The sequence below is a fragment of the Lichenostomus cassidix genome, chromosome 6, assembly GCF_008360975.1.
Source record: "Lichenostomus cassidix isolate B80296 chromosome 6, HeHo_3.0, whole genome shotgun sequence".
Taxonomy (NCBI): domain Eukaryota; kingdom Metazoa; phylum Chordata; class Aves; order Passeriformes; family Meliphagidae; genus Lichenostomus; species Lichenostomus cassidix.
Genome location: NC_139487.1, coordinates 328,910 through 352,139, shown reverse-complemented (window position 1 = coordinate 352,139; position 23,230 = coordinate 328,910). Strand labels below are relative to the sequence as shown.

Below are 23,230 nucleotides of genomic sequence, written 5' to 3'. Positions count from 1 at the left end.
GCTCTGCTGCTGGAGGCCGATGGATTTCAGCAGTAGAGCCATTCCCAAGGAGAGAAGCCTTGGGGTGACAAAGGCCCAGCAAACAGCCTGTGGTGCCTTCAAGAGCTGCAAGTGTCTGGAGGTATGGAAGCAAGTGTTGAAATGCCTCAGACACACTGTCACTGCTCTGCTACATTTAGCAATGTTTGCAGCCTACAGACCCAAACTAGAGCCCTCTGACACTGAGGAAGTGTTTCCACTTCGTTTTATAGGGCTTTCCAAGTATCTATTGATCAGTGTTCCCTAACAGCACAGAAATAATGTGTCTAATTTAACTGGCCACATGGAAGAGTATAGAAAAAACATTAGTTATCCCTTGAAAGGCTTGGAACGTCGATAGGAGGACATAACATTAATGACTTTCCTATACACAAGCTTCAAAAATGGCTAAATGAGGAAGAAATTACAAATTTATTTTCCTATAATTTCAGCAGTTGTCTTGTTTTACTGCACCAGTAAAGCATTAGGCAATGAAATGTCAAACAAGGAGTATTTTCCTGATAATTTGTCTGACATGCAAAGTGTGTGAAACAAAAGAGGAAAAGGTGGAAATGTGGGGTTTAGTCATTTTGACAAATTTAGTGATTTTTTCTCATGAATTCTGGCTGAGACTCTGCCTGTGTCCGAACAATTCCAGATATTGCTGTTTGCTGAGTGGCTCACTGTACAGGAATAGCTTTGTGTCTCAATTCTGACATTTACCTTGAACACAGATTGCCATTTTTGCAGTAATTTATTAACATAAATGTAGCAAAACAAAAGCTACTGATCATGGTATTTTTTTTCAAATAAATAGGATAAATACCAGGTCTCCAGAGGTGGGTGATTGCAGTTGCAGTTGGGAAGGGAAGGATTGTTATGTTTCCCTCTTTTGGTTGTGCATATCAAAGTGTAAAGGAGTTTGGGTTGGTTTCATTCTGTTCCACTTTTTCCAGGCAAACAGAATATGTCGTTGGAGAAAAATGTAAAATCTGATTTCAGAATGAAATAAAATCACCCTGAACATTGGTTCTTGGAATGATGAGCATTACTTTGGGATTACCCACAAACATTTCCCAGTTCCTGTGTCCTGCCAGGGGTGACATGGAAGTGCTCTTGGCTGTTGGGGAGAGCAGGTTTGCCCGCGGTGTTTGGATGTGCTTGTGCGACTGGTGGTCTCTGGTGTCCTTCCAGTCTGACTATTCAGACTGTACATCTTTCATCTTTTAGGTGTAGTGGAGAAGCATTTATCCTGACATTTGGAAAAGGCCCCCACTCTCACAAGGAGGCATGTTTTTCTTTACTAAAAGCTGTTACTGTCCAAGGGTGCTGAGAGATCCATGTTCTTTGCTCTCAAACTAGAGGGTTTCTCTTACACCTGTTTTGTAAACATAAGGTGTAGGCATAAGCATAGGAAAATTGTGCTACAATTAGGAATTGGCATCTGAAAAGTAGATTCATTTTCTTCCAAGTAACAAGGTCAGTAAAAGAGCAAAGTTTTGGTTGGGACAGGAAAGGGCGTCAGCTTGTCTAAGAGGGAACATAGATGGTATAAATACCGTGGAAGGTGGAAATCTTTCTTGTACTGTGTTAGGACTGATCTTTAATGTGTCTGTGAAAGTCAGCAGATGTGCCAGTGGTGAGCTGGTCCATGCCACTGGAAGCAGGCTGGGACAGTGCATGCTTGTGGGTATGGCTTGCTGTCATGGAAATTATGGCAAATAGGGCTACCCAGAAACTGGGCCAGAATTAGGGTGGCCCTCATAATAAAATTCATAGCTGATGGTTTGAAGACTTACATTACAGCAGTTTGAGGGGTTTGGACTACAGAGTAAGGAATCATGTAAAGAAAGGAAATCTGCATGGGTGGGTAATGTGTGAGAATGCTGGGAACAAAGTCCTAATGATCAGGAGATATATGGACCCTGGAGGGTGGAAGACAACAAAGTAAATCATAACTTTAATCTAAAAAACCCAATCAAATCAACTTACACACACAAATACCAAAAACGCGCAACAAAACACAAAACCCTCTAACTCATTTTGCAAGAACTTTTGTCTCCCTCAGCTAATTACAGTAATGGCTTACTAAACCCAGGCTGGGAAGGCTGCAGTCTTATATGCCTTGCATTCCTGAAAAGGTCTCCAAAAAAGATGGAGTATTTCTGTATTGACTCATTTCCTTGTGAAAGCAGCTGCGGTTATAAATCCCACATTTAAATGTTGCTGTTCCTTACAGTCTGCTCTTATGCAAATTGTCTTTTAAATAACAGTTGTTGTAACATCAGGTTGTTTTAAAGCTTCCTCACAACATTTCCCTCAAGAACAGCAGAAAAATCTTAGTACAATGTAGAGCTACAGTTCAAGATTGGTTGACAGAGAGGGGAAGTTATGTACCTCTATTTCAGATGTTGCTTTACCATATTTTCCATTGCCTGCCTCAGAACTTAAATATTGCTGGAGTGCTAATGGCTTTTAAAACTGGAGTTAGCATTGCTTATCAGTGACAGTAACTTTGCTGTATACCATCCACCTTCTGCTTACTTCCCTAAGAACAGGGTGTAAATCTCTGCATTGGGACTCTTAGGCTGAACCAGAGCTTATCTGCTGCACACACTCTGGACCTTCACTTGAGGGGTGTGATTTCTCTGGACTCCCCCTCTAGGCATATCAAGGACTCCTTTCTGGGGCTACATCCATTCAGCTTTTGGGCGGTAGTGGAAGAGCACTTGCCTGTGTGCCAGAGGCCTCAGAGATAAATGGCAAAGGAAGGAACGAAAATATAATTTGGAGGCTGCTGTCTTCTGTGGAAGTGCAGAACAGCTGCTTTGCTCTAAATTCTTATTGACTGATAATTTCTCCATGTGGACAAGGGTTATTCTTCTGTATATGGAAATGATTTTTTGAAGAACAAAAAAATAAAATTTTCAATGGGCTTGAAAGAATGAGAAAAATCTGAGCTAAAAAAATTAGAAAACTTGGAAAACACAAACTTAAATAAACTTCAATGAACCAGTGCTAAACCAGGTTGTGAAACTGGAGACAGTCACTTGTCACTGTTGAGCCGCTAGCAGAGAAAAGAAGTCCAGGTTCAAAGTGTGGCATCAAGAAGAAGATTTTATTATTTAATTCCAATTTATGTAGACTTTTCAAAGGTCACTCAGGTTGGTCAGTTCGAAACCTCCCCCTAGGCTTGATTGGCCAGGCCTGAACTGTCCATAACTTGAAAAACTGTTTTAATAACATCCAAACTTTATCTTTGTTTATAAAAACACAGGAAGAAGAGAGAAAGAATTCTCACAGGAAAGGTCTGTGCTAGCCACAGTCACTTGGCAGGTATTCCTTAGGATTTCTGGTGCACCAGAGCTCTGCTTCATTTTTTTTGCCTTTAACCGTGGGCCAACAAAATGCCACTTGCAGAGTGTTCGTAAATCTTCTTCAGAGATGCAGTGGGTATTAATAGGCCAGTATAATGCCATGTCTACTGGCTGAGCTGGAAGGATGTGCTCCTTAGCAAGGATGGTGCAGTGGAAAAGTGTGGGGAGCATTATCCAAGGTGTGTGTCTCCCTCAAAGCACATCCAGTGACAGATGTTTTTCCAGGGGCCTTGAACATGTCCTCAGTTTTCAGCCTTTCTCCCAGGTGAGATACCAACTCACAAACTTGTTTTCTGCCAGGCTTCCAAATAGCCCCTCGGAGCACCAGGATCCTAGGGCTAGTCACAGCCAGGTTTTATTGTTTACTTTTTGATCTGATACTAACATAAGAGTAAAAAATGTAATTTCTCAGCCTGGATGCCTTTGAATGACAGAGATCAACAAACTAAGAATTTTTACTGAGTTGCAAGGTTTAATTGGGAAGTTAGGTGCTCTGCAGTGAAATCCAAGGGCTGTGTCACAGAAGCACAGGTGACCATCCACACATTTGGATCATTTGTGAGTCACTGCAGATCTCCACAGCTCTCATTCTTGAATCTAGAAGAACTTCCTGACTTGAATTTCGCAGTGGGTATCAGTCCCTCTCCATACAGAAGAGGCGCATCAGAGGGACAGTGTGTTTGGGTGCTGTGCATGTCCCTGTGAGTCCAAAGAAGTCTCCTTAGCCTGACTTTGCAGTGCTGCTGTCAGTAAGCCAGAAGCTGCTGGCTTTCAGTTAATGCCATTAAATAAAGCTGCTTCTTTAATATGCCCTTTAGCTCGGATACATAATCTGGAGAAATAGTCCTGCATTTACTTTTCAGTTAGTATTCTGGAACACACCCCAGGAGGATGACTGTCATTTATCACTCTTCCAAGCATAGGACTTCATGAAGGCAATTTTTTTAAGAGTGTGAGCTATTAATTATGCTGAGAAAATAATGTGTTCCTTGGAGCAGCCTGTCTGCAGAGACACATTTCCTCCTTGTCTCTGCCACTTGTTTTCTAAGACACGCTAAGAAGAAAGTGTGAGATTTCCCCATAAATGCTACTTACTGGTAGATGCTTTTCTCATTTTGATACCTGGTTTCAAGTGAGCTGTGCTTCTGAGGAACTGGTTACTGCACTAAATGACAAGTAACAACTATGTTATGCTATCACCAATGACTTCTTGGGTCTGGACATCACCGTTTTGTTACAAAATCTCTCAGGGATGTGCGATTAGTGCTTGGGTTTGAATTGTGCTTCTGTGACCATGAGAGTTACTTGGTCTGTCCAGACAGTGTAGTCAGCCTGCAGCAATTACCTGTGCAGTGCATGCATGCCCAAGTAAGCTTGAGTCTTCCAAGCCCTGCCAGACACAAGTCCCACAGGCCTATCCTTGTGCTACACACATCCCGTCCCTGACCTTCATGTCACTGACTTGTGTACAGTAAAACCTGCAGTGAATGCTCTTCTCAGCGTTTAAAAATAGCCTTCCCTTTTCTGAAGCGCTGTCTTACTGTTTGTGTAGCATCTCGGTCTCTTACCCTGGAACAACGATGCCACTGTGTAAAGAGGGTTTGGAGCCCCAAGACTGTAAATAAAAGCTGGTATGTCACAGTGGAGAGGAGGCACCAGATTCAGGCTGGAGGGGTCAGGTGTGTCAGTCAGTGTGTGGGCAGTATGTGCTGATGGCTTTGGCTCTGGGAGCAGCAGTGTATCCTGAATGGCACCAGGCAGGGAAGGAGATGTCAGGCACTGCCCACCGCTGGGTCTGTGGCTCTCCCCGCCTGCCTCCCCAGCCCTGATCGATCGATGGAGCCACCGGAGCCCACGAGCAACGCCTCATGCCACAGGGATCCTGCCTCCTGCTTTCCCCTGTGCACTCGATTTCTTCCAGCCACCAGAACAATATTTTGAAATTTATGGAAAATTAATTATCGATTACAGATGTGCCCTGGTTCAAGGAAGGTAAAAACGAATGGATGCATTTACGATGAGGGACGTAATCCGCTTTGTGAAACTGATTGTCTTCTGCTCTGCTCCTGCCCTCCCTCTCTTCCCCTTCTCTCTCATCCTGCCCCCTCCCCCTTCCCGTACACCGGGTAAGAGACAGGCCTGATAAAGTGGGAGAAGCAAGATTGGTTTTCTAAGGGCACCAGGCCCTTCATGACCAGGTAAATCATGGGCTGTCTGGAGCTGGGGCTGGGTGATGACCTGCTCCCCGTGCCGCGGCACTGCACCCCCCTGCGGGACGTGATGATGTGCACCCGTGTGGCTGCGGGGGGCTGCAGTGAAGGTGAAACTGTCATATCGATCTTTTTAGCACTAAAATATGAGCCACTTTACTCCACTCCCCGATGCTGTGATGTGAAAAATAATAACTCGGATCCAAATTAAAAATATTGATCTCTGGAAGGTGTTGAAAGTAAATAAACACCTTCCGAAGTTTTCGGGTCAGCCAAGAAATGGTATTCAGCAATAAATGTGTCGGGATGTCAGAATCCAGGGTTCTTGATCTGTTTTTCCTTTCAAATTGATTTTTCATTACTTACTTCCTAAAAGTGTTGGAATTTGGTCCTCTACCGTTAAATCTCAGTGTTTGGGCAAATTATTTCTTTGGGGCTTATGAGGTGCTCCTAATCCACTCGGTCATTGATTGATTGATTTTTGACTCAATAAACTTGCATTACCCTTGCTTTATTTAAGGCTTCCATCATAATTTTTTGTACATTTAGGCTTGACTTTTTTATTTCCTTCTAACAGATGAGCTGACATTGGTCTATCAAACATGTGGGAAAACAATTGCCACAAGGTTAATTTTATTGCTAGCTCCATGCATTTTAAGTAGGTGCCAGGTATTTTCCACTCCAGGCTGATAAATTGCACTTGAACCACTAAAGCATAAGAATGAACAGAAGCACTGTAACAACAACAATAGAAACCCCACAGAAATGCATCACAGAGCATAAGCATTAAATGGATTATATTTGCTTCATTGGTTTAACTTCATTTTACATCCGACCGGCAATAGGTATGCAGCAGCGTAATGAGCTCTTTAACTGGGACTTGTTTGGGCCCTGACTCTGCAGCGTTGTGAACTCTGGGGGTGGAGGTATTTAGATCTTTCTGGCTAGTCGAAAGGGTAAAATGCAGTCACCTGCATTTTTAAAAAGTCGCTTTCTCTTAAAAAGCAGCCAGCTGAGTTTTAGATACCGAAATGTTTTTCTGAACAGGTCTATGGATGTTGCTGTTCTCTGGCTGCTGTTCAGCGATGGCAGAGTGCTGGCTCAGTGCTGAATGGTAGCAGGAAAGGAGAGCTGCATTGGGCATGGGAGGGGCTTGTCCATGGACACAGAGAAGAGTTTGGTCAGTGTTAAAAAAGACTCCTAAGCAGTTCAGTCTGTCCTGCAGAGCCTTCACTGCACCCCAGCTGTCCCAAGTCACTGTTCTCACCTTGCATGTTTCCATGGGTGGAAGTTCCCTTTTTGCAGTGTGCCTTTTCTGGACTTACTAGCCAGGGCCTAACAGTTCAAATAAAGTTAAATTTGTGTGTTTATTCTGTCTAATTCAAGAAAATGTGATCAATTAAGAGGGATAAAACTGATCTCCGTAGTTGATAGTGCCGATGGAAGTTTTGGTCATTGTCCCTTTTCCTCCATGACTGCTTTTCATCAGCCAGGTTTGCCCTTGTTAATGTGCAGGAGTTTGATTAAAATTGCTGGAGTTCATACTGTTTCTTTTTTAAACCTGCATCTGTTCTTTGGTATTCCTGTGACATGGCACATAAGTGTGGTCCCAGGGCTCTAAGGTTTCCACGGAGGAGTCTGTAGATATCACTAGCTCATGGGTGGTTCCCTGTGTCCTGGGAAATCTGGCAGTATGTTTCAGGTCCTTTCAGATCACTTGTGGTGAGGGCAAAGGGAAAAAAAAACAAAAACAAAACAAGATTTTTTACTAATGTGAGTGTTGTTACTGCAGTTTGTAAACCTGATACTCTTTTCTTTGTGTGTGCTAAATAGCAAAAATCCTGTGTTTATTTTCAGGGACACATAGGCCAAGGAACCAGGAAAATAGCAAAAAACTATAGATTCACATGCAGCAACACAGAGATGGAAAGCAAGACAGAATACCTAACAGTCTTTAAATGTTGTCTTCCTCCTTCATAGCTTTGCAGTCTTTGTTCTGTAGGCATCTTTGACAGCTATGTCTAGCAGCACTTAAACTTTTTTCCTTTCCTATTTAGGGATATTTCCAAGTGGGAAAGCAATATTAAGTTCTGTTTTACTTTGGAAATTAAAGAGAGTCCAGTCCCACTATGTATTTGGGTATTTGTCTCTATTTTCAAATATGTTTTTATTTCATTGGCAAAAAGGAGAACTTTGAACATCATCATAATACCCATGCCTGGCTGGGTTAAGAGATCATGTGGCAGGAGCATCCTCAGCTGCTGCACTGCTTGTACCTTGGTCACCTCATGTTGTCCTTAGCAAACTTCCCCTGGTTGTGATATTAAAAATAAAGTCAGCAGCTGTTTAGGTATTTCTGGTTGTGTTTAGTTTGTCCATTTAAGTTAAGATCAGTGTAATGCCCACATTGTCTTTTAATTCAATCACTTGTCACTAGACTTTCCTAAAGAGCAAGAAAAATTTGTAACTGACAGACTGGCAAAGGTTTGGCCAAGCGTATTGTAGTTGGACCATATATCAGTGCAAAAGACAAATATGACTGAGTGCTGTGTCATGGTACCACGTGTAAGAAACAAATATTCTGCACGAAATCTATAGGAGCAGACTGAAAATTTGTTAAGCTCTTAAAGACCTTAAAGGCTTGCTAGCATTTTCTGGCAGAAGCACACTGAAGCAGTGAACTGAAAAAGAGCCAAAGAGTCACCATGGCCAATTCGGAATTCAGATTTGTGGTTCTGTGCAGCATCCTGCTCCATACAGGCACTCATGTCTCATGCTGGGGGACTGGGAAGTCTCCTGGCACCTGGGAGCCTCTTCACTCCATGGTCTGAGACTCCTACAATTGAACAACTGTCACCTGTGCTCAGAGAATTCATCAAGCTCTCTTTTATAAAACTGTAGGAAAGTCTTAGTAATTTTTATAAAGGGCTCCTGTCCTTTAGGTGTTTGGATGGGTTCTGCTGAAGTGGCTGGACCCACGGTGTTTGAGTCTAACATGGCCATCTGCTGCCCCACCAAAAAGGGTTTATTTGTGTTCACTTTGCCCAAGACAGCTTCCTGATGCAAACAGCTTCTTGTGGAGCTGCCAGCATAGGACAAAGACTCTCCATCAACCAGATGAAGTCCCTCATTACTGTATGAAGCAAATAGGCATAGGAGGAATGAAGATCAGGCTAGATTATTAATCTGTTGATGCACATAGTTTTCCTTGTCTTCTCACAGGTTAATAAAAGCCTAGGAGAAAAGAATCAGCTCATACTAGATATAGTATTTAAAGGAAGAGCTATTTTCAAACATAACAGTGATGAGGATAAATAAATCTGATGGACTCCCAGTAATGTTGGGTTTGTTTCCACTGACCCATGTTATTTCTTTAAAAGCTTGGCAGTGCAATTTGAAAAGCAAAGTGAGGTTGAACATTTTTTCCATCTTCAACAGCAAAGGTATGTTTAATAATTCTGAATGAATCTGTCACTTGGAGAAATTTTACTGACGCTTCCTTCCTTCTTCAGGCAGTGAGATCAGTGATTATTAAGCTTTGCAAAGCCAACATGGGTCAACATGTGCATGATAAATGGAGCTATTATTGTACATAGAAAAACAATTAATATATTGCTCCATATGGTGGGATGTCCATTAACACGCCCTACTGGTAATTCAAGCCAGGAAAGCTGTAGTAGCACATGTACAGGTTTTAGGTGAGGTACAAAGGAAAACATTCTAATAATCTATTCAGGCACTAATTTAAAAGTTGTATTTTTCTTTCTTCCAGCCAGTAGGCAATGAGCTGTGCTCTGAGCAGTGTGGTTAGGCAGCTGTCCTCATCCATACCCTTGCCAAACCATGCTCCCTGCCCTGCCTTGCAGAGAGGGAGAGAGCTAGGTGTTTGAGGAGAAATGACTCATTCAATACTCTTAGCATGTTACTCCTGTTTAATGTATGTTATATGAATTCAACCAGCTAGCTGTAGAATCCATATGTGGACCCATGTCTGGATTAATTTTTGATTCTGCATAACATGGGAAATATTTCAAGCTGTCAGTGGAGATACTGCATAAAATTGTTAGTGGTGATAATTTCACTGTGGTGTGAAAACAGTGTTACTTTATGTGTCCTAATTTAATTTTTAAAATCCTCCAAAAGATGTCTGTTTAATTTCCTCTTTCAAGTTTCTTGAAGAAGAGTACCCCTGCCTAACACATCCCTGCTTTCATAGGTTATGGCAAATCTTCAGGCCTGTCAATGATGTGAGAAGACAAAGAGTAAAGCAGTGTTTGAAGGTATTGGGGAATCCAAGAGTAACAGTGGCCTCACTCATTTGATGTGCTTTCTGATCTATTTTTTTAAAGATAGAAGTTTGGTTCTGTTTTGGTGTAGAAGCTTTATAATTTAAAGATTTCATCATTATCAGAGCAAAATGTAATTAAATTGCGATAGCATTCCAGTAGTCTCCTAGCTCTAAATGTTGTCTTCCGAGTTTTGAATCTCCTACTATTCCTGCAGGAGAAAGATCTTTTTCATTACATCAAAAGGCACTCAGGACTGAGTGATGGAACACCAAGCCTACCACACACTATTCCATCAGCTTGACTTAATTTTAATTTCAGAATTATGTTTGTGCTTGAGTTAATGAATTTAATTTAAAAACTTAAGCTTGATTTTAAAGCTCAGTTATTTATTTTCATTTTCTTTGTTCTTGTGAAAAACTTTTAATAGTCTTTGGTTACCCTTTCAGGGTTCTTCTTTAGATAGTTCATCTAAGAAAATCTGTGGGTTGATAGATTTTCTGATTAAATACTTCAGACACAGTAGATGTTTTAATTGTCCTGCGATCCATTTTTCTTGAGAGTCTGTGGCAATGTGCAGTCTGCTTTTTAGAAACACTGATTGATGAATCCTGCTGTAATTTAAACTAAAAGTTAATAAGACAGGCCTACATGGATCTGATGCAAGTTATTAGACCTGTAAGGCACTTTAATATATGCCATTTATTATTCAAAGAAGTGAAGGCCAAAAATGTTTCATGTGCACTAATAAAAATTCAATATAATTATTTCAGGGAACTTCGGGAAATGCAAACGGTCAGATAAACTGAATTTATTAAACAATATCCAGTGACAGGAATGCTGATGGACCTCTGAGGCTGGTGGTACCTTTGCAGTAGGAATATTGTACTGTTGAAACTTCCCTTTGCATAAGAGGTTTTTGACATTTCCTTACCATTGAGTTAAATCCATGACATTCAGTGTTTCGCTTTTGCTTTCTGCTTCAAAATATAAAATATTGATGTCTCTGTCCGGTGTTTTGCCTAAATTGCTGTGGCTTTCTGTTTCCTGAGGTTAAAGATGAGTTCAGGTAACAATAGCTCGGCTACACTTTCAGCTGGTCAGACTTGAAATCCAAACCCTCTCCTGTGGCTGTCTCATAAAGTTTAGGGTTTTCTACTATTAAAATCTCTTTTTGAAATAATAAATGACTACAGGCTGTCAAGGTAGGGTCTGGAAAGGCCAGCACATAGAATGGGCTGAGATTTCATCTTAGCGTAGTTGAGTTTTATAGATCTATTTATGAGATCCAATACTGTAATGATATAATTTTACTTGTCTAATAAATGTAGCTGTACAACGAAGGATAGCAAACATTTCCATTGTGACCAAAATCCTTTAAACTGCAGCCACTTTGATCTCAGAGCTCATGCTATTTAATAAATGCTGGCCATTCTTCTAACAATCACAATTATTTAAAGGGTTTTCAAAAGGGATAGAGCAAATCAAATAAAACAATTACTGTTGTATCTCATTCTGAAGTTAAGTGTATTTTTTATGTGAGTCTTGTTTAGTGTCTCCTCCCAGTTTTCATCCATTATCACAATAATTGAGTTTGTAGCTGGAATTAAATTTATCAAATTGTGTTATCCTCTTTTGAAATTGGATAGGTATCCTGGCAGTGGGAGCTAGAAGTTAATCTGCTTTGCTAAAGCCTCCAGTGGCACAGCGGCAACAGGATTGAGAAGGCTCAAACATTTTCCTGTCACCCTGGACACGATGTAATTTCTCCTCAATCCCTTGTGCAAATAATGACATTTGAATCGAGCATTAACAGGCTTAATTACTTTAAAATTGTCATTTTAATTTACACTGATATAGTATTGATCATACAAGCAGAGATTAAGCTGTTCACTGGAGCAGATGATGGGGAATTAAACATTAAAGGGTCCTCGTGGGGCTGAGAGGCCGCCCAGAGAGTGCCAGGAGAGGAATGATATTTCTCCGTAATGAACTGGCGGCATGCAGGGACATGAATCTTTGGCCTACTGGAAAAAGGGAAATAATGGGGTTTGGGAAGCATTTGCAGGTTATTCATTCGCTGCCATGCACCAATTCTCCAGTGATTCATCCACCTCACCAACATTTATTTATCTAGCAAATTCAGGAGCTCTGACCTTTCTGCTAAGTACATTTAACATAAGACAGAGTGGAATATTTCAGGTGTAACTTTTTACAAATATTAGTTATTGTTTCTTATTTCTGACTAATATTAAACAGAGTTATTTAATCTGCCATCCATACTGGCACCCATTTGCGTGACTCATGATGAGCAGATGGACTTCATAAAGAGATCCAGGTATTGTGGGACTTGATGAGATCCTCAAAGTCCTTGACCTCATTTAGTTACAGGCTGATTTTCTTCTTTGGCAAACCTGAATTAAAGTTAATTTAGGGCAAGCTGACATGAGTTTACATGGGTGATTATACAGCATATAATAGCAAAAATTATGACTAATCCTTGTAAAATCTCCAACCTAAAAATGTTACCACTCTGGTAGGAATCATGCTTTAAAAGACCAAGCAGATAGATATGGAATACTTTAAGGCTAAAAATTTCATTTCAGTGATTCAGGTTTATCTGGTAAGTTGTTTGAAATGTTGTTAAACAAGTATTACTGTTTTGATAATTTATAGTTTAAAAATTCAAAATTAAATGTGGATACTAAATTGCACAAAATCGATTTTGTGTTTTTATATGTAGCAGCAAGTTATTTTTTTCCCTATCCTGAGCTAGTAGGCTAGTTTTCTTTATGCCTTACTTTTTTTTTTTTTTTTTGCCATGGAAAACCATAACCAGCAGTGTAATAATGCAGGGTACTGGATGAGTCAGGTTACTTAGAGTCGTTGCAATTCAAAATCAACTGTCTTCTTTCTCAAAATGGATTTTTTTCTTAGTTAGGAGAACAGTATGACCAGATCAGCCCTGTTGACTCCAGGTGTTAAATTTTTTTCATTTGGTAAATATGTAAATTCCTGAGGAAGTCCATTGAAGTCAATAGCATCTGTGGACTTGTTAGTGTAGCTTCCTTAGGAGGTTATTTCTCTTGCATGTAACCAAGGGATTGATCCTTTAAAGGGACGAAGGTGATGCAATGTGGGAAGCTGAATTTTCTTACTGCTTAAGTTTTTTTCACTTTGACAGGAAAATGCTTTGAATAAAAATGTAATCTGTTGCTAGACAGAAAAAGGCATGGGGTTAGGATTCCAAAACACACAGGAATGATTTGTGCTTGGTTTTTTTTAAAAACACTCTTCTTTTGAAAACTAATGAAAATTTGTATTTACCCATTTTTCTGTCAGAAAGGATGTTTTGGTTGGGATTTGGGGGAATATCCTTGGGTTTGGGCTTTTTTAATTACAGACCTAGGAACATACTTGTTTGCTCTCAGTTCTTAGTGGGTTTGGCTGATTTTATAGGTTTATTAGTTTTTGTTTAAAAGTTTTTATTTTAAAATGTTGCTGTTCCATTGAAGACTGAAGTGCTGAATCCTGCACTGCACAGGAGGAAGGATGTGCTGTGGTGAAGTGCAGCACAGCTGGAAGGGCTCAGGCTGCTGAGTGGAAGCAAAGGCAATTGGGAAGGAAGGGCAGTGTGTGGCTGAGGAGGAGGAGGAGGATGTTCAGGCACACAGCTGCCCCAGCATGAACAGCCAAATGCACCTTCCCTTCGGGGTGCCTGCTGAGAGCTCTGCAGTGCTTCCCTGCTGTGTCCGTGTGTCCACATGTCCAAATGTCCAACTGTCCATGTGTCCGTGAGTCCACATGTCCGAGTATCCACATGTCTGAGTGTCCAAGTGTCCGTGTGTCCTGCCATGCCTGGCTGAGCTGCGCAGCTCTGCCGAACTTGTGTTCCTGGTACGGAGGGAACAGTCTATCTGCAGTTCTTTGTAGGCTAATGTATTGCTGCAGACACTGGTATAGACATCTGAAATATAATTAAATGGCAAGAATGCTCTATTTGTCTAAACAAGACAAAGCATGGAATGGGTTCATTTGACTTGAAACATGTAATTAGCATAACCCTTCTGGATGCTTGTTTTATCATTTGCAATATAGTAAATGATTGATTATCGTACTGTACCTTTTGAATGTCATTAATAGAATTGTTTTGTCCACTTGATTAATATGTTGCCTCAACCTCAGAATAATCAGATTAAACTAGGTTGCCTTGTTCCTTCTGACTTGGAACATTCCTATTTCCATGCTCCATCTTCTCACGAAGGCCCCATGTAGGTTGTCTTTGGTGCATGTCGTTATCTCCAGTGTTTCAGGACACATCCCTCTGGGAATATCTCCTGACGTATGGAATGGGTGTTGCTATAAAAATGTATTTTATAATTTGGTTAACTGCTGTCTTCTAAATTCAGATAGCGGGGGGTGGAATTGGGGTATTTTCACTACAGTTCCTGTGACAAATCAAGCATCTGGTGTCCATGTATGTTAAAATCTCTCATATATTTTAGGTATTATTTCACATCAGGGATCTCCAGTTTTGAATGCATGAGCCATAAGATATTAAGTGTTTGTTTTAATTTTTGTCTTATTTTCTAAACCAAACAAAATTACAGAAAAGCCTGAGCCTTGTTCTTTGCAAGAATCTGTATTACAGGTTTTCAGTTGTGTGATAATTCACATTTGTGATCCATAAGCTGTTTGCTGCATTAAATCGGTGACATCCCAGCAGCTGAACAAGTTTTGCTGCAGTGATGTCATCTGATCCCTATTAAAGGAATGTTTCTTTTCACTGAACACATGTACTTTAACATTTTTAGGAGTGAAGGCTGTTTATCAGATCTTAGCCCTAAGTCCAGAAGAACTGAAAGTGTTTGAGGATAGGGTCAGTCACTGCACAGCAGAGCCAGACTGTGGGTAAGATGTGCTTTGGTGCTCCTGCTGGGAGGAGCTGCATCTGCAGAGCTGGGCAAAGAGGGCAGTGGAACACAAAGCCTGACTACATGTATTCTGTGTATACACACATATGTGTATTGAGAGATGTAAAAACACACAAACACTCAACGTGTCTTGACAATAAAATGTGAATGAAGCATAAACTTAGCTCCAGGATTAAGATTTAAGTTTCTGTCTACCTGGGTCAATGTTTGAGGTTACTAAGTGTTTGAGTCATTGAACTTTAAGACTGCATTCATCACAGCTTCCTAGACTAATATAAATTTCTTCCCATTAAGTCAATAAGCGTGGTTACATCAGACAGCAGTTCTGTCTAGAAACTAAGATTAATATCCATCATAAAAGTGACATGAAGAGACAACTTGTATGATTTACACAGACTATTTTTGTCTTCTCAGTTTTAAAATAAAATTCGAATTACTAGTTCTATCAATGTAGAGGTTTTCTTTGTCACTTTCACTGTTACTGAAACAGTTCTTTCAGATGGTGGCTGCTTGGTAATCCAGATATGAGCCTGTAGGACAAAAAGCCCTTCTTGCAGGTATGCTAACAGAACTGACTGATACCTTGCACTCCTTTGAAAGAGCCTTTTTTTTAGGCCTTTTAATTCAGCTGTTTTCTGTAAGAAAACATATTCCAGTTTAAAAATGGAAATTTGTTTTCATTCATTTGTGCTCTAATTGACCAGGAGTGCAGTAATTCAGAGTGGGGCTCTTGATCCCCTCCATAGTTCCAGGCTGGCTGAGCGATGCCTCCATCTGTTGGGCTGTTGTTGAGTCATCTCTGAGCTCGTGGTGCTCTGCTTGGCGCTGTCACTGCAGCTCACACAGCAACATTGGCATCATCCTGAGCACTAACAGATCCGCAGCTAATGCCCTTGGAAACTGCAGTAAAGTCAGGCCTCAGCTGCAAGTTTGGAGGCCTCTAGTCCTCATCACCCATGCTCTCTTTTATCAAATTCCATGTGATCAAGAAGCATGTTACAGAGCCATGAGCTTTATTTTTGGACTTTTTGTTATTGATGAATCAGCTTCATGAAGTACGTTATGATGCTCTGCTGTTCTTGAAATGCTCAAAATATACTTTCTTTACCATTGAGCTTTACTAGCTCAAAACTAGAAAATAATGGTAATATAATGATGTTAGCAAGGCAAAAAACAGGGTTTGAGCAAGGCAGTGGTGACAGGACTAGTAAATGAAGGAATCTTAACTCGCTTTTCATATGCTCTATAGAGTCCTTTGGTTTTGATTTTCTTTTTGAATTTGTTTTTGAAAAGTCAGGCATGAGTATTGAAATGCTGCTTTTGTAAGCCAGGCCCCCACCTGAAGCTGGTAAAGCCTTTGAGCACAGTTGTATTGTTGTTTCTAGTTCAACACTTTGAATTCCCTTGTGACAGTTCAACAGCTGACGTTTCATGTGAGACTTCCAAAGGTAAAGCATTAATGGAAATGATGAATTACAGTTCCAAGAAAAATATGTTAAACGTATTTCTAGCAGGCTCTTCCTAAATCGTTTGTGATGTTTAGTTTGTGGAATGAGCTTCTGCAGCAGGGAGGGTGGCAATTCTTCCAAGTTCCCCTTACAAAGGGGATTTCTGCTTTAGGATAAATCCAAGCTGGTGTGCCTGGGCAGCTGGCAGATATCCTTTGGCACATCCACCTTTGTGCCCTGTTCATCTCCAGGCTCTCACCAGGATAAGCAGATCAGGAGGAGTGAGCCAGCATTTGCTTCCTGCTCCCTGTTTATGTGATGTGTGTCATACAGAGGCAGCCTCACAAAGTGAGTTCCCTGCACATTAGCAAGTGTCCTATGTGCAACCACAGAATCTCTGGAGTTTCTGTTCCTAGCATAATGCCCTAGCTTTGGGATCTCCACAGTGAGAAGATGCCTTAGCTGGGGGCCCAACCTTTGCTTGTCTCTGCTTCTCATAGCTGGTGCTTTGGGACTTGTCAGACCTCTCCGCAGTGAAACGAGGAGCAGGCAGTAGAAACAGGCCACAGCAAACCTTTTCTTCATTCAGACATTGTAGGATGTTACGACAAAAGAGCATTAAAGCATCCTGTTTGCTGTATTACAAGTGAGTCAGAGAGTGACAGGTTCTAGTTTGTTTTTGAGCAGTTCAGCTGGATTGCCAGAATTTTCAGAGAATGATGTTCTTGTCTGTCATCAGAGCAGTGGAACCTGCCTTTCTGTGACAAACTTCAAGTGAGTGTGCTAAATTCCTTCTAACTGTAATTAGTTGGGAATGTGTTCCTTTAAAATATTACTACCTTAAACCATTACACCACGTACACTGGGTGTTTGTTCAAGTTGAGATGCAGGCATGGATGGTTTGGGGTACACAGGGAGTGTCAGCATTGCTCTGAGCTTTAAATCCAGGCTCTGCACTGTGCCAGGAGTTTGCAGTGGTGGTCCCAGCAGTTCCTCTAATGCTAAAAATTGCAGCCGAAGCAAAGTACTTATGCATGTACAAAATGTACTATATTATTGGAATTTTAAAAATCAATTAAAGCTTTTTTGTAATTGTCCACAGACTTGCATACTCTGGTTGAATGACAGTAGGTAATTTGTAAACTGGTTAGGTTCATTGTTGGCCATCTCTTAGAACTGATTGTCCTTTAATTAACTTATCTCTATCATGCATGTAATGTGATTCCCAATAAAAACTACAGGCTTTTAATTGAAATTGAAAAGTTTTGAAAGGTATAAATGTAAATAATATGTATTCTATATGTACATACTCCAACTTGCATGGACATCTGAAGAGATTTTAATAACAAGGCAGGTTTTCCATGTGATTTAATTATCAATTGACTTAACTGGGTATTTAGATTAGAAGAGAATAATTTGGTTTATTTCATAAGGAGAGGCTTTACATCTTTATGTCCTTATTGATTTGCCAATAACATTTAATGAATTTCAGTTCACAAAAGTTACGTTAGTTGAAATACATCTTTGGGATTGGTCCTTGGAGCTTTATTTTGGAAATACAACTTGAAGAAAATGCTGAGTATAATTTAAAGTTAATTGTGATAGAGTATTGCTCTGAAGTGTACATGAAGAAATGCAAAACGGCATCATGCATTCGGTTACTCTGCGTAATCAAATTAGTCTGTATAGTTCCGGAAAATTAGTTTCTCGTCAGTAATCCTGATGTTTTCTTACGTTTGCTAAAACAAACATGCTGCACATGTTTTCATATATGCTTTTATTTTTAGTTTGCATACACTGAAATTTTTTTTAGGATTTTTGTAACTCAGTTTTCAGTATTTTTACTGAACTGGGACAGAGTAAGCTTAAATTGTACTATTGATGCTTTGGTTTATGTCACTATTCCTTTATGGAATCAGTGCAGCAACTGGTGCAAAGGGCACAAGGGCTTAAAATATCTAGCCACATAAATCACGTTGCTCTTCATTTCAGTGAAGTCGGTTAGGAAATATCAGGTTTGGCTCCTTATTAGCAATAATAATAATTTTTAAAAGTATATAGTCTGCATGTTTGTCTCTAGCTGAAATGGCAGCATATAGAGCAAGGCAGTGTAGTCACTGCACTGGGTCAGTTTTGTTTGCTCAGTCAGTCCAGTGACATGTCCAGTGTTTGACACAAAGTCTCTGTATCAACAGCATTAAATAAAAGGCAAAGAAAAACTAGGAGAGAGACTTCCTGGTCTTTACTGTAAAATATTTTTTATTAAATTGGAAAATGTTAGTAGCGATTTCTTTTCAAATATGGGCAATTCTCGTTCTATTTGTTACTCACAGAGCCACACCATCAGACCCTGCTCAGCCTCATCCCAGGAGCAGAGCGAGCCCTGGGCTGCTGGCTGGGCACTCTGGGCTCCAGCACTGCTGACATCTGGGCAGCACCAGGCAGAGTCACAGAATTCCAGAACAGTTTGGGTTGGAAGGGACCATCCAGTTCCAATGCCCTGCCAAAAGCAGGGCAGTTCAGGTTGCTCAGAGCAAGGACTGAGGAGTTTCCAAGGAAACCAGCCTTGGAAGGCACCTTCGTTCTGAGTATGGAAAAGAGTATACTAGAACAGGACTTTGTGCAGGGCAGTGTCCTGAGGGGTTCTAGTCGACCTCGTGGTTATTTTTTCTCCCGTGGCCTGTAGCTTTGTGCTGGACTGGATTCTGGCTTTGGCTGGGGATGGTGTCAGTGCTGTCACCAGCAGCATTCCCAGACAGCAGGGTTGCCATTGCAGGTACTGCATTTGCAGCTGTGTTGTGTTTCTGGCTGTCTGGCTGCTCAGGAAGACTCCTGCAGAGGCACCAGATCAGTGTAGCTAAGCCAAAAGCACCAGAGGGGTACAATGGAAATTATTAATCCCAGCTCCTCCAGCAGATTCCCATAGCATTGTGTTTTCCTTCATCTGTGCAAGAATGAGAAATTATGATTTCAGTGTCCTTGAGGTTGATGCCCTTGCAAGAAGCTCTTCTGTCCCTCAAACCTGTGCCCCTCTTTTGAGGCTGCCTTGTTCTGCTGCAGTTCATCTTTGTTATGGTAATTTAAAATTTTAACAGGTTTATTAATCCTGCAGAATTTATTATAGTCAAACATGAGATATTATTAAGTTGCTATTGTATGGAGCATTTACCTTCACTGTTGGAATGACTTGTCCTCTTCACTGGCAGACACAGAAACATTCATTTTGTTTCCTAATTAGGAGAGCTGCAATCAGGAACCATGACAGGGTTCAGCTCCTCGGTGTACAGCATGCCAGGTTCCATAGTGCAGGCTTTATAAAATTCTCTTTAATTCAGGAACAGAATATCATTAACTTTGTAAGTGGATGAATACAATGGACAAGCAATTTAATTAACTTCTAACATTGAATGTTGGACAGGAGACAAAATGAAATTATGCACATATTTCTTATGCAGGCAGTCAACCTTGAAAGGGGCTTGATTGTGATGGGTCAGACAAGGGGACAGCTTTGTCCAATTATTTGATGTTTAGTTCTAGAATATGAAATTTGAAATTTGGTACTTTGTAAATCAATCATCTCTTATTTTGAGGCAACTACAAAGGTTCTCTGAGATACACAACAACCACCAGTGACTGTGACACGCTAAATACAACCTTTTACCACATGGTACTTTCCTATTTGTAGATGACTTGTGTAATGCTAAATGAAATGGGCATTAGTGCCTCCTCATCAAATTGAATTTGTCATCTTGAGTGTATTATGTAAGAATATATCAATGAAATACTGTATTGATTTAAAGTTTTCAAAAATAAAATTATTTAGCGTCAGCTCCATGTGGTGGGAGTTGCACAGCTTACCAGTTTCCCCCAAGATAAAGTGCCTGTTTTTTTTTTTTACTGGAAGAAAACTGTGGTAAAGTGTTAAACATCTGGCAGTCTTTCCGTCTGCTCAGAAGCCATCCAAGTTGGGTCCCAGTTGTAGTAGCGCTGTTGAGGGCAAACCCTGTGCTGTGTGACACTGTGGGGAGGCTATGACAGTGGGAGTGGCAGCACTGTCTGCAGCAGGACGAGGTTTCACTGACACTGCTCTTCCTGCCAGCTGGCCTGGCTGCAAAAATAAATGGGAAATAGAATATAGAATATAGATGAAAAATAATATTCTGCACTTGCATGTTACCTTCTGCCACTCGAGACTTGAATTCTGTTTCTTGACATTCAGGAATGGTTGCCACTATCCACAGGATAAATCTGGATCTTTGGATAATTTTTTGAGCTTGTCAAGAATTTTTAACTGCTTGGGGAATATTTCTGGCTCTCCTTAAGGCTCAGCACTGAAATAATTGTGAGCATTTGCCTGTTTATCTTTTGAAGAGAACTTATGCTTATCCTCTGCTGTGCACACAGTTAGACTTTCTATCCCTTCTCATCCTGAGGAGCTGGTGAATATTCTGAGCAGGGTGTTTTGCGCTGGCTTGGAAGCCCTGGGTGCATCCTCAGCAGTGGTTTGCCTCTCTGATCACACTCACTTCTTGCCCTCAGGCTGTGAAAACTGGCTGGGGCTGAATCAGAGCATGGCCTGAGCTGCAGCTCTGTATCCTGTATTCCAACAGCCTCCTTTCTGCACTGATGCAGAGCCAAGCTGGGTGCCTCTTATCCTGATTGGGGCCTCCAGAGTGCTTGAGTAATAGAAATATTAAATAACAGCATGATTAATGACTTTGTGAAGGCTCTACTTTGCCTTCAGGAATATTGATAAGTGGCGTTCTTTATAAGCGCTCAGCACACATAGACTTCCTTTAGCTCGGGTTGGCTTCTTGCTCTGTCACTAATCTTGGTTTTCAGAGAAAAAAATCTCTGTCTGATATTTTTTAAATTTAATTGATTTGTAATTAAAATATGAAATATTTTTGTGAAATATGTCAGTATCAAAAATGGCTTTATATATTCTTTGTCCACGCATTATGTTACATATGGGTTATTCATTTACTCACTGAATATGTTTATACATAGCTCAGAGGTTTTGTTTCTTAATTTTTCTCTTAAATTAACTGGTCCCAAATAATGTTTTAAAATTGAATATGATTTTTTCATTTGCTGTAACAAAATTATAAAAAGAAGGTGGTAGAGATGTATCATGTTAGCTGAAGATCCCTCATTTTTTTAGTCTTCAAAATAGGAAAATGAAAATTCCTGGGGCCACGCTTTTGTTCCAGAAAATGTGCAATGCTAGTTGCTGTTAGCAGAGCCCTCTCTTTGGTAGCTGTAAGGACCAGGACTGCAAACAAGTTCTTTTTTCATGTTGATCTCTTGATTAAGCATTTAAATTACTTGGGATTTAGATATCTTAGAGTTTTTAAAACGGTTACTCCAGTCTGTCAGGCAGACAAGTTTCAACCTTGAATGAAACCTAAACAGATAAGCCCATTTGAAAATATCTAAATCTTGTTAAAGAGACTAGAAACAAACAGTACAAGCTATAAAGCTATGTATGAACACTTACAGATCAGTTGTTTCCTGAATTACATTTAATTGGACCATTATAAAAGCAAAACCGAAACAAATCAGAATTTATTTTTTAATTATTTGCCTTTTTTCGGTGGTAAATTTGTAGTGATTATCCCCCTTGATAGTTTCATTCTTATTGGTCTCATACTTGAAAGGTCTGCTCTGAAGAAATAAGGAAGAGTGAGGAAGCAGTGTGCGATGTTACTGGCATGTCTGCTGATGCTGAGCTACAGCTGAACAACAAAGATTGTGACATTAAAATGAGTTGAGGATGTCTGGAAACCACACTGAGGGTTCTGTCAGCTCACTGGAGCTGAGAACATGGGCAATGTGAGGTGATCCACCTGGCACAGAGCAGTCGGAGGTGGAACTTCCCAGCTTCATGCAGGTGTACAGCTGGAAGAGTCAGTCTGAAAAATTGGCAGGTCCATGAAATAAATGGATTACAAATAATTAGAATTTTTTAAGGCAAATTAACTTCTAAAGACAAAGTTGGTATGTGGAAATTATTTTAGAAATGCAGAAGGATTTTTGGAGGTATGGATCTAATATAATTATAGTCAAAATATTCCCAGGATTTAGGAACTCCTAGAGCTGGACACCTTTTTTTATCCCCATCAGCTGCATCTGCTGCTTACAGAAGTCTCTAATGCTCCAGCAAAACTGGCTTAACTGGGAAATGGGCACTGGAAGCACTGGTAAGATACAACTGCAGTGGCTTCTTCACAGCATGGGTATTATAAATAAACATATTTATTATTTATTTATGGACATCGTATGTCCATAGATTATGATGCATAATATTGGTTTAGGCTTTATGGAATAAGAGAATCTGCAGTGCCTGTCCTCCCACTGGTTTTACTCTTTCCAAGTGGACAATTCCGTTTGATGTAGTGAAAGTATCCCATGTAACTGAACAGGTGTTTTTAATACAGACCAAGGTCTGTTTTGAGAGAGTTTTTGAAGTTTGTGAGTGAGTACTTGGAGCCCACTCACTCTGACACTTTATTAAAGGTGTGATTATTCAAATACTGTTGAAATGAAGCTGATACCTGTGTTTGCAGTACAGAGCTGCAGGAGTGGTGTGTAATTGTTTGGAGTGGTCGGATTGGGCTCCGTCTGTCTGCGCTTCAGGTGGAGCAGGGCTGTTCAGGCAGTCTCAATGGCGCTTTAATTGTATGTGCTTTAGCTGATAAGTCTAATTCAGGAAATGATAAATTGCTGGACACCTAATTTGTTTGCAAATAAGAAGTGATAGAGTATTTTATAATGAGTTGATCTGTGTACCCAGCCTGGTTTTTTAACCTTGAATGGGTATTAGACGGTTGGTGTTAATTTGGTTGTAGTGGATTATGTGCACAGAACCACAGGCAAAAACTTCACTATCGCTCGTGTGTGTGTTGGTATTTCATCATTCACTGTTCAGGTGGGTTGGATCCAGCCTGGCCTGCA

General features: G+C 40.4%; 1 protein-coding gene and 1 long non-coding RNA gene across 3 annotated transcripts in view; both read left to right on the top strand.

Annotated features, from left to right (window-relative positions):
- Nucleotides 1–23,230, top strand: part of INPP5A (inositol polyphosphate-5-phosphatase A) — a 173,747-nt gene that overhangs the window by 58,696 nt on the left and 91,821 nt on the right. The gene's annotated exons all lie outside the window — the stretch shown is intronic.
- On the top strand, nucleotides 1,114–7,545 carry LOC146435017 (uncharacterized). The gene is made up of 3 exons (XR_014853112.1): nucleotides 1,114–5,387; nucleotides 5,527–5,593; nucleotides 5,743–7,545. It is a non-coding gene; the product is annotated as an uncharacterized LOC146435017 (long non-coding RNA).